The sequence below is a fragment of the Gallinula chloropus genome, assembly GCF_964237585.1.
Source record: "Gallinula chloropus genome assembly, contig: HAP1_SCAFFOLD_143, whole genome shotgun sequence".
Lineage (NCBI taxonomy): Eukaryota > Metazoa > Chordata > Aves > Gruiformes > Rallidae > Gallinula > Gallinula chloropus.
Genome location: NW_028168343.1, coordinates 341,766 through 351,067, shown reverse-complemented (window position 1 = coordinate 351,067; position 9,302 = coordinate 341,766). Strand labels below are relative to the sequence as shown.

Here is a 9,302-nt window from a genome sequence, read left to right as displayed (position 1 = left end):
ATGCATTAGAATTTTTATTCTTCAGAGCTGATGAGGGAACCGATTGTTTCCAGGAAAGCTCGGCCAAGGACACTGTTGTTTTGGCATCTTCCCATCACTGGGGATGGCAGCACCTGAGTCAGTGGTCGTGGACCTGCCATCCCGTGGAGGGACCGGCAACTTGGCAAGATGGCAACGAAGCACAGGGATCACCTCGTCCCTCACAGCTCACCTGGCTGGTCTGTCTGGGGTCGGGACGATGTCCACACTGCTCTGGCGCACCTCGGGGGTATGTGCAGGCGTTGTCGTGGCCGATCCCTGGAGATGTTTCCTGCTGCGCCCAAGGCTCCGCTTCTCCCGGTTGCCTGAGCCTTTCTCCTTTCTTGACTGGGCTCTGGTGGGGGTGAGCTGCTCCTCTGGTGTCTTCCCACCAAGGGGAGAGAGAAAACAGGGTGAGAGAGAGAGATGTGAGCCCCCAAGACATCTCCACCCTGGAGATAAGCCACCGGCTTGTTAACAACCAGGAGAGACAGGAGCAACCAGCATCTACTAGATTCATGTGTGCTGGGCACTTGGGTCTCCCTTCCTGGGCTTTGTTCTGCTCTCCTCGCCCAGGACCCTCTCCTCAAGTGAAGTTGAGGGCTTTAGGTGGTTTCTTTCCCCTCTTGCCTAGTTCTCCCCATCCTATTTCTCCAGTAGAGCCGTCTCTCTTGGACAGACAGAAGGGACAGACGCAGTGCCCCGACCTGTCTTCACCGCCCTTCCACAGTGACCCCTCTCCATCCCGCCTGCCCCACCACGTGCCACCCAGCTCGGTCCCCTCCCCAGCACCTTCACTGTGGGCAAGGCGAGGACATCCACGGGAGTTTTGGTCTTTCTTTCTTCCACAGTGGTGTCTTCTGGCACAACAAAGGTGAAGTGCTCGAGGTCGTTGTCTGCTGCAGGGACCAGTCGCTTTCCCGGGTAATGGATGACAGAGTAAAATACGGTGGGAGGAATGGGAGGCCCTGAGGGACCCACGCCTAGTTCATCCAGGATCTAAAGTGTAAGAGAAAACCCTGTTTGTAGTCCTGTCACCTTCATCCTCACGCTCCTTCCCTACAGCGCTGCCAACAGTGATGGGGGTTTATGCCCAGCGAGGTGGGTAGGCTCCAGAGCAGTGCTGGGACCTAGAGAGAAACCTCTCCTCCAAGTGACTCAGATGAAGGGAACAATGGCCATGAACTGTCCTACCCTGGGACCGTTTCTAGTGATTCCCAAGCTGGGAACCTCTCTGAACTGACAGGATGCCTCAACACACTCTTTCCACCCATCTGAGGGATGCTGAGGACCTTCCCCAGCCACGTGACCACTGTGGAGCAGCATCAGTGGCCTGGACAAGGTTCTGTGCTGTTGTCACCGGATGGGACACAACGCACCGTGGCCTGGACCATGGCAGGCTCAGCATTGGAGCCTCATAGGGCTTTACCTGCTCTGCCACTGGCAGCTTGCCACTCTCCAGGATCTTCTTAGCGCCATCTTCTGGGCTCAGCACCTGGATGTCCAAGCAGGGCACCCCAACACCCTGGCTTCTGGCAGATCCTTCTGCGCTTTCCTCTTCTGGCTGAGATAACTTGGCATTCTCGAGAGACTTCAGCGTTCCCAGCCACTCCTTCTCTCTCTCCTTCTGGACCCTGCAGCTGGATAAACGGTGGCGCTGGTCTCCGGAGTGCTCTGCCTCCTCTTGGGTTGGAGGGGACTGCAGGGTACCCTGAACCCTGTCCCAGAATGCCAAAGTATGTGCGAGATCTTTCCGCAGCGCCTCATAGATCTTAAACCTCAGGGCCAAGTTCTTCTCACTGTCACTGAGGGTCTCACTTTCGGACTGCCCCTGTTCCGTGTCCGAGGACTGCACGACCACTGCTTGGCCCTCGTCCCTCAAGGAACACTTGCTCTGCTGTTTCTTCTCTCTCTTGCCACTTGCAACAGAGTCTGGCTGCTCCTTTGTAGATCCCTTCACGATGGACCCCTCGTTGCCATCTGACACGTTGCTAGTGGACTTGTTCGTGTTCTGGGCAGGAGGAGCAGAAACAAAGCAACGAGCGGTTCAAAGGGCTGACTCAAAGGCTGGAGGAATGTGATCACCTTTGAAACAGCCTCATACGAGCCCCGTGCTGGGTGCTCCACAAATCCCACTTCCCAATGGCTCTGGTTCCCACTTTAGCTCAACTGAAACCAAATTCTCCAGTGTTTGAGGAGCCCAGAAAACAAGCCAAGAATGGGAACAGCTTCCCAACCCAAACGGGGAACTTCAGGCACCTCCGTACTCCTGTGCTGTCCTCCGGGCTTGCTTCCAGCATGCTGGGAATCCCCAGGGTTGGCTGACTCTTTGGGAAGCCTGGTTGCTAATGAACGCCTAAGGCCCAGCAGTACCTCCTGCCAGACGCCGTACCCCTGACGGATCACAGCTCAGGGCTGTAAGTCACGTGCAGAGGGGGAGAAACCCTGGATTACAACTTCCCAGCACTGCCCAGTGACCGTACGGAGTTACATGAAGCTGCCATCCCAGCAGAGCAGCTCCACCCAACAAGCCCATGGGAAACCCTCCCCGGTGAAGCAGCAGCCTGCTCAAACACGGGCTGCCGTCTCCCAGCGCGGCCCCGCGTGTTGCCCGCAGCCAGGTTCTCGCCCCCACGTGCAGCTCCTGGCTTCTCAGGGAACAGTGCAGCTCCATGGGCAGGTCCTCAGGGTTTTATCATCCCTCTGTATAAACACAACCACCCACCTGCCTGACTCCAGGCTGGCCTTTCTGCCCTGAAATGCTTTCTTTTCCAAGCTCTCTCCTCCCACGCGTTTTCTTCTTCAGCTCTTCCTCCCTCAAGCGTTCCAGCTCCTGCCGGTGCTTCTCCTCCAGCTCTCGAGCCAGCTGCTCCATTTTCCTTCAGGAAACAGAGAACATCCCCAGGAGTCACCACCAGCAACCCGGGCTCACTGCAATCCCACGCGGTCCTGCACTTTGCTCATTGACCCTGAGGCCAAGTAGAACCCTTAGATCATCTCCATGGATTTCTCTCAACCTGGGGAGGCTGGGAGCATCCCAAGTGAGGAGAGCTGGGAGGGGACCTTCGGGGCCAGCTGAATCTAAGCCTTGCTCTCAGAAGGTCTCAATCGTGCAGCTTCTCTGGTGAGGTCCACCCGGACGCCTCCAGCATGCTGCCCAAGAAGACCGACCCGCCATGTCTCCCTGCACCAACTTCCCAGTGCAAACCAGCTCACAAATCACCAACACCCACTTATCCCAGCACCAGTTCTTGGCTCCCCCAGGCCCCCTTCCCAGGCACAGTCTGCTCCTTCATTATCAGGAAGGAAAGGCTGTGGTAACCCCCCTCTGAAAAACAGGCTCTGAACAAATTCCCTGCCAGAACACACAACAACCATGGGAAACTCGTGCTGTCCATCCTGGGAATCACAATTCAAAGCATCCCTGGTGACCTCCCATGGAAAATGTAAAAGTATGTGGAACAGGTTAGATTCCCTCTGAGATCCACAGATGATGCTCTAAGATGGCTTCCAAAGGCTACTGAACCCTCCTACTCTCCCCCTCTACTCTGCGCTCATGAGACCCCACCTGGAATACTGCGTCCATAGAATCATAGAATCATAGAATGGTCTGGGTTGGAAGGGACCCCAAGGATCATAGAGTTCCAACCCCCCTGCCACAGGCAGGGACACCAACCTCCAGGCCTGGAGCTACACAAGGCTGCCCAGGGCCCCATCCAACCTGGCCTTGAAAACCTCCAGGGACGGGGAATCCACTACCTCTCTGGGCAGCCTGTTCCAGCACCTCACCACTCTTTCTGTAAAAAACTTCCCCCTAATATCTAATCTAAACCTTCCCTCCTTTAGCTTTAGTCCATTCCCCCTTGTCCTGCCATTATCTGCTCTTTTAAAAAGTCGAATCTCCTCCTGCCTATAAGCTCCCTTCAGGGACTGGAAGGCTGCAATGAGGTCCCCCCGCAGCCTTCTCTTCTCCAGGCTGAACAAGCCCAGTTCCCTCAGCCTCTCTTTGTAGGGCAGGTGCTCCAGCCCTCTAATCATCCTTGTGGCCCTCCTCTGAACCCTCTCCAACAGTTCCACATCCTTCTTGTATTGCGGGCCCCAGATCTGGACAGAGTACTCCAGATAGGGCCTCAGTACTCCAGATGGGGCCTCGTCCAGCTCTGGGGTCCCCAGTACAGGAAAGATACTGAGCTGTTTGAGGGAGTCCAGAGGAAGGCCATGAAGATGATAGAGCTGGGGCACCTCTCTTATGACAGGCTGTTGTGGTTTCACCCTGGCTGAGAGCCGAGATCCACGCAGCTGCCTGCTCCTTAAAGGAAAAGAGCGGGGAAAAGGGATGGGGTGTGTGTGTGTGTGTGTGTGTGTGTGTGTGTGTGTGAGGTAAGGGAAGGGAAAAGGAAGGTGCAAATAACCCCAAAACCAAGAAACTAAGAGGCCCGTGGGTTGGGATAAGGATAGTTTACTAAGATAACAGAAAGATACAATATAACAATGCTAACAGGACTTTAGAGCAAAAATACATGAAGCTGTTGATACACAATGCAGTTTCTCACTGAACCCACAGCTCAGGCCGTGCCACCCAGAGCCGTCCTGGCACCCGACCGTCCCCCAAGAACCGTGTGTCCCGGAGCTGCCCTAGGCCTTCCTCCCGTCAGCCTTTGGAAGCCATCTTAGAGCATCATCTGTGGATCTCAGAGGGAATCTAACCTGTTCCACATACTTTTACATTTCTGTCTGGCATGCTCATTTCTGACAAGCCGTGAGGGGAAATATCCCTTGACTGATTGATTTGCTGAGTGATTGTGGATTAATTTTATCTGAGTGCCAGATCCTAAACTAATAGAATTTCTTTAAAGCATCTATTCTTTCCTTAAGTGGATGTCACCTGTTATCATTTATTAAACCAATCTGAAATCATGATTTCTCTGATTAGCTACTGGGATTGACATATTCACAGCCCAACAAAACAGAACAAACTCACTGTGTGGCAGAGACCAAATGTACTTACTATAAACTTCAGCAACACTGAGACTGAGAAGTGTTATTGTTATAAATAAATGACAACCTAAGAGGGAATCACAAAAGTAATCTTTAAACATGGTGAGTCCCAGATGTAGCACATAGTGTCTGTTTTCTTAGTCTGTTTTCTAGATGTACCATGAAACAAAAGATTTCCTGTATTTCAGTCTCATACATTACAATCATATGAGTTATTATCATGACACTTTGTCGTGGTTTCACCCCGGCTGAGGGCCAAGATCCACACAGCTGCCTGCTCCTTAAAGGAAAATAGCAGGTTAAAGGGAAGGGGGGGGGGGGGGGGCTGACGGGAGGAAGGCCTAGGGCAGCTCCGGGACACGCGGTTCTTGGGGGACGGTCGGGTGCCAGGACGGCTCTGGGTGGCACGGCCTGAGCTGTGGGTTCAGTGAGAAACTGCATTGTGTATCAACAGCTTCATGTATTTTTGCTCTAAAGTCCTGTTAGCATTGTTATATTGTATCTTTCTGTTATCTTAGTAAACTATCCTTATCCCAACCCACGGGCCTCTTAGTTTCTTGGTTTTGGGGTTATTTGCACCTTCCTTTTCCCTTCCCTTACCTCTCACACACACACACACACACACACACACACGCCCCCCCACTTCCCTTTTTCCCGCTCTTTTCCTTTAAGGAGCAGGCAGCTGCGTGGATCTCGGCTCTCAGCCGGGGTGAAACCACGACAGCCTGTCATCATAAGAGAGGTGCCCCAGCTCTATCATCTTCATGGCCTTCCTCTGGACTCCCTCAAACAGCTCAGTATCTTTCCTGTACTGGGGACCCCAGAGCTGGACGAGGCCCCATCTGGAGTACTGAGGCCCTATCTGGAGTACTCTGTCCAGATCTGGGGCCCGCAATACAAGAAGGATGTGGAACTGTTGGAGAGGGTTCAGAGGAGGGCCACAAGGATGATTAGAGGGCTGGAGCACCTGCCCTACAAAGAGAGGCTGAGGGAACTGGGCTTGTTCAGCCTGGAGAAGAGAAGGCTGCGGGGGGACCTCATTGCAGCCTTCCAGTCCCTGAAGGGAGCTTATAGGCAGGAGGAGATTCGACTTTTTAAAAGAGCAGATAATGGCAGGACAAGGGGGAATGGACTAAAGCTAAAGGAGGGAAGGTTTAGATTAGATATTAGGGGGAAGTTTTTTACAGAAAGAGTGGTGAGGTGCTGGAACAGGCTGCCCAGAGAGGTAGTGGATTCCCCGTCCCTGGAGGTGTTCAAGGCCAGGTTGGATGGGGCCCTGGGCAGCCTTGTGTAGCTCCAGGCCTGGAGGTTGGTGTCCCTGCCTGTGGCAGGGGGGTTGGAGCTCTATGATCCTTGGGGTCCCTTCCAACCCAGACCATTCTATGATTCTATGATTCTATGGACGCAGTATTCCAGGTGGGGTCTCATGAGCGCAGAGTAGAGGGGGAGAGTAGGAGGGTTCAGTAGCCTTTGGAAGCCATCTTAGAGCATCATCTGTGGATCTCAGAGGGAATCTAACCTGTTCCACATACTTTTACATTTCTGTCTGGCATGCTCATTTCTGACAAGCCGTGAGGGGAAATATCCCTTGACTGATTGATTTGCTGAGTGATTGTGGATTAATTTTATCTGAGTGCCAGATCCTAAACTAATAGAATTTCTTTAAAGCATCTATTCTTTCCTTAAGTGGATGTCACCTGTTATCATTTATTAAACCAATCTGAAATCATGATTTCTCTGATTAGCTACTGGGATTGACATATTCACAGCCCAACAAAACAGAACAAACTCACTGTGTGGCAGTGACCAAATGTACTTACTATAAACTTCAGCAACACTGAGACTGAGAAGTGTTATTGTTATAAATAAATGACAACCTAAGAGGGAATCACAAAAGTAATCTTTAAACATGGTGAGTCCCAGATGTAGCACATAGTGTCTGTTTTCTTAGTCTGTTTTCTAGATGTACCATGAAACAAAAGATTTCCTGTATTTCAGTCTCATACATTACAATCATATGAGTTATTATCATGACACTTTGTCGTGGTTTCACCCCGGCTGAGGGCCAAGATCCACACAGCTGCCTGCTCCTTAAAGGAAAATAGCAGGTTAAAGGGAAGGGGGGGGGGGGGGGGGGGGCTGACGGGAGGAAGGCCTAGGGCAGCTCCGGGACACGCGGTTCTTGGGGGACGGTCGGGTGCCAGGACGGCTCTGGGTGGCACGGCCTGAGCTGTGGGTTCAGTGAGAAACTGCATTGTGTATCAACAGCTTCATGTATTTTTGCTCTAAAGTCCTGTTAGCATTGTTATATTGTATCTTTCTGTTATCTTAGTAAACTATCCTTATCCCAACCCACAGGCCTCTTAGTTTCTTGGTTTTGGGGTTATTTGCACCTTCCTTTTCCCTTCCCTTACCTCTCACACACACACACACACACACACACACACGCCCCCCCACTTCCCTTTTTCCCGCTCTTTTCCTTTAAGGAGCAGGCAGCTGCGTGGATCTCGGCTCTCAGCCGGGGTGAAACCACGACAGCCTGTCATCATAAGAGAGGTGCCCCAGCTCTATCATCTTCATGGCCTTCCTCTGGACTCCCTCAAACAGCTCAGTATCTTTCCTGTACTGGGGACCCCAGAGCTGGACGAGGCCCCATCTGGAGTACTGAGGCCCTATCTGGAGTACTCTGTCCAGATCTGGGGCCCGCAATACAAGAAGGATGTGGAACTGTTGGAGAGGGTTCAGAGGAGGGCCACAAGGATGATTAGAGGGCTGGAGCACCTGCCCTACAAAGAGAGGCTGAGGGAGCTGGGCTTGTTCAGCCTGGAGAAGAGAAGGCTGCGGGGGGACCTCATTGCAGCCTTCCAGTCCCTGAAGGGAGCTTATAGGCAGGAGGAGATTCGACTTTTTAAAAGAGCAGATAATGGCAGGACAAGGGGGAATGGACTAAAGCTAAAGGAGGGAAGGTTTAGATTAGATATTAGGGGGAAGTTTTTTACAGAAAGAGTGGTGAGGTGCTGGAACAGGCTGCCCAGAGAGGTAGTGGATTCCCCGTCCCTGGAGGTGTTCAAGGCCAGGTTGGATGGGGCCCTGGGCAGCCTTGTGTAGCTCCAGGCCTGGAGGTTGGTGTCCCTGCCTGTGGCAGGGGGGTTGGAGCTCTATGATCCTTGGGGTCCCTTCCAACCCAGACCATTCTATGATTCTATGATTCTATGGACGCAGTATTCCAGGTGGGGTCTCATGAGCGCAGAGTAGAGGGGGAGAGTAGGAGGGTTCAGTAGCCTTTGGAAGCCATCTTAGAGCATCATCTGTGGATCTCAGAGGGAATCTAACCTGTTCCACATACTTTTACATTTCTGTCTGGCATGCTCATTTCTGACAAGCCGTGAGGGGAAATATCCCTTGACTGATTGATTTGCTGAGTGATTGTGGATTAATTTTATCTGAGTGCCAGATCCTAAACTAATAGAATTTCTTTAAAGCATCTATTCTTTCCTTAAGTGGATGTCACCTGTTATCATTTATTAAACCAATCTGAAATCATGATTTCTCTGATTAGCTACTGGGATTGACATATTCACAGCCCAACAAAACAGAACAAACTCACTGTGTGGCAGTGACCAAATGTACTTACTATAAACTTCAGCAACACTGAGACTGAGAAGTGTTATTGTTATAAATAAATGACAACCTAAGAGGGAATCACAAAAGTAATCTTTAAACATGGTGAGTCCCAGATGTAGCACATAGTGTCTGTTTTCTTAGTCTGTTTTCTAGATGTACCATGAAACAAAAGATTTCCTGTATTTCAGTCTCATACATTACAATCATATGAGTTATTATCATGACACTTTGTCGTGGTTTCACCCCGGCTGAGGGCCAAGATCCACACAGCTGCCTGCTCCTTAAAGGAAAATAGCAGGTTAAAGGGAAGGGGGGGGGGGGGGGGGGGGCTGACGGGAGGAAGGCCTAGGGCAGCTCCGGGACACGCGGTTCTTGGGGGACGGTCGGGTGCCAGGACGGCTCTGGGTGGCACGGCCTGAGCTGTGGGTTCAGTGAGAAACTGCATTGTGTATCAACAGCTTCATGTATTTTTGCTCTAAAGTCCTGTTAGCATTGTTATATTGTATCTTTCTGTTATCTTAGTAAACTATCCTTATCCCAACCCACGGGCCTCTTAGTTTCTTGGTTTTGGGGTTATTTGCACCTTCCTTTTCCCTTCCCTTACCTCTCACACACACACACACACACACACACACACGCCCCCCCACTTCCCTTTTTCCCGC

At 51.7% G+C, this 9,302-nt stretch overlaps 1 pseudogene across 1 annotated transcript in view; it reads right to left on the bottom strand.

Moving 5' to 3' along the window:
* Window positions 1-211: 211 nt before the first annotated feature.
* The window catches only part of LOC311204602 (hydrocephalus-inducing protein homolog), a 67,016-nt pseudogene continuing 57,925 nt past the window's right edge, over window positions 212-9,302 (bottom strand). Inside the window, exons 36-40 of the transcript in view lie at window positions 2,826-2,897; window positions 2,510-2,666; window positions 1,448-2,029; window positions 811-1,017; window positions 212-402 (exon numbers count right to left, since the gene is read on the bottom strand). The product of the transcript in view is annotated as a hydrocephalus-inducing protein homolog (transcript). The remainder of the gene's footprint in view (window positions 403-810; window positions 1,018-1,447; window positions 2,030-2,509; window positions 2,667-2,825; window positions 2,898-9,302) is intronic.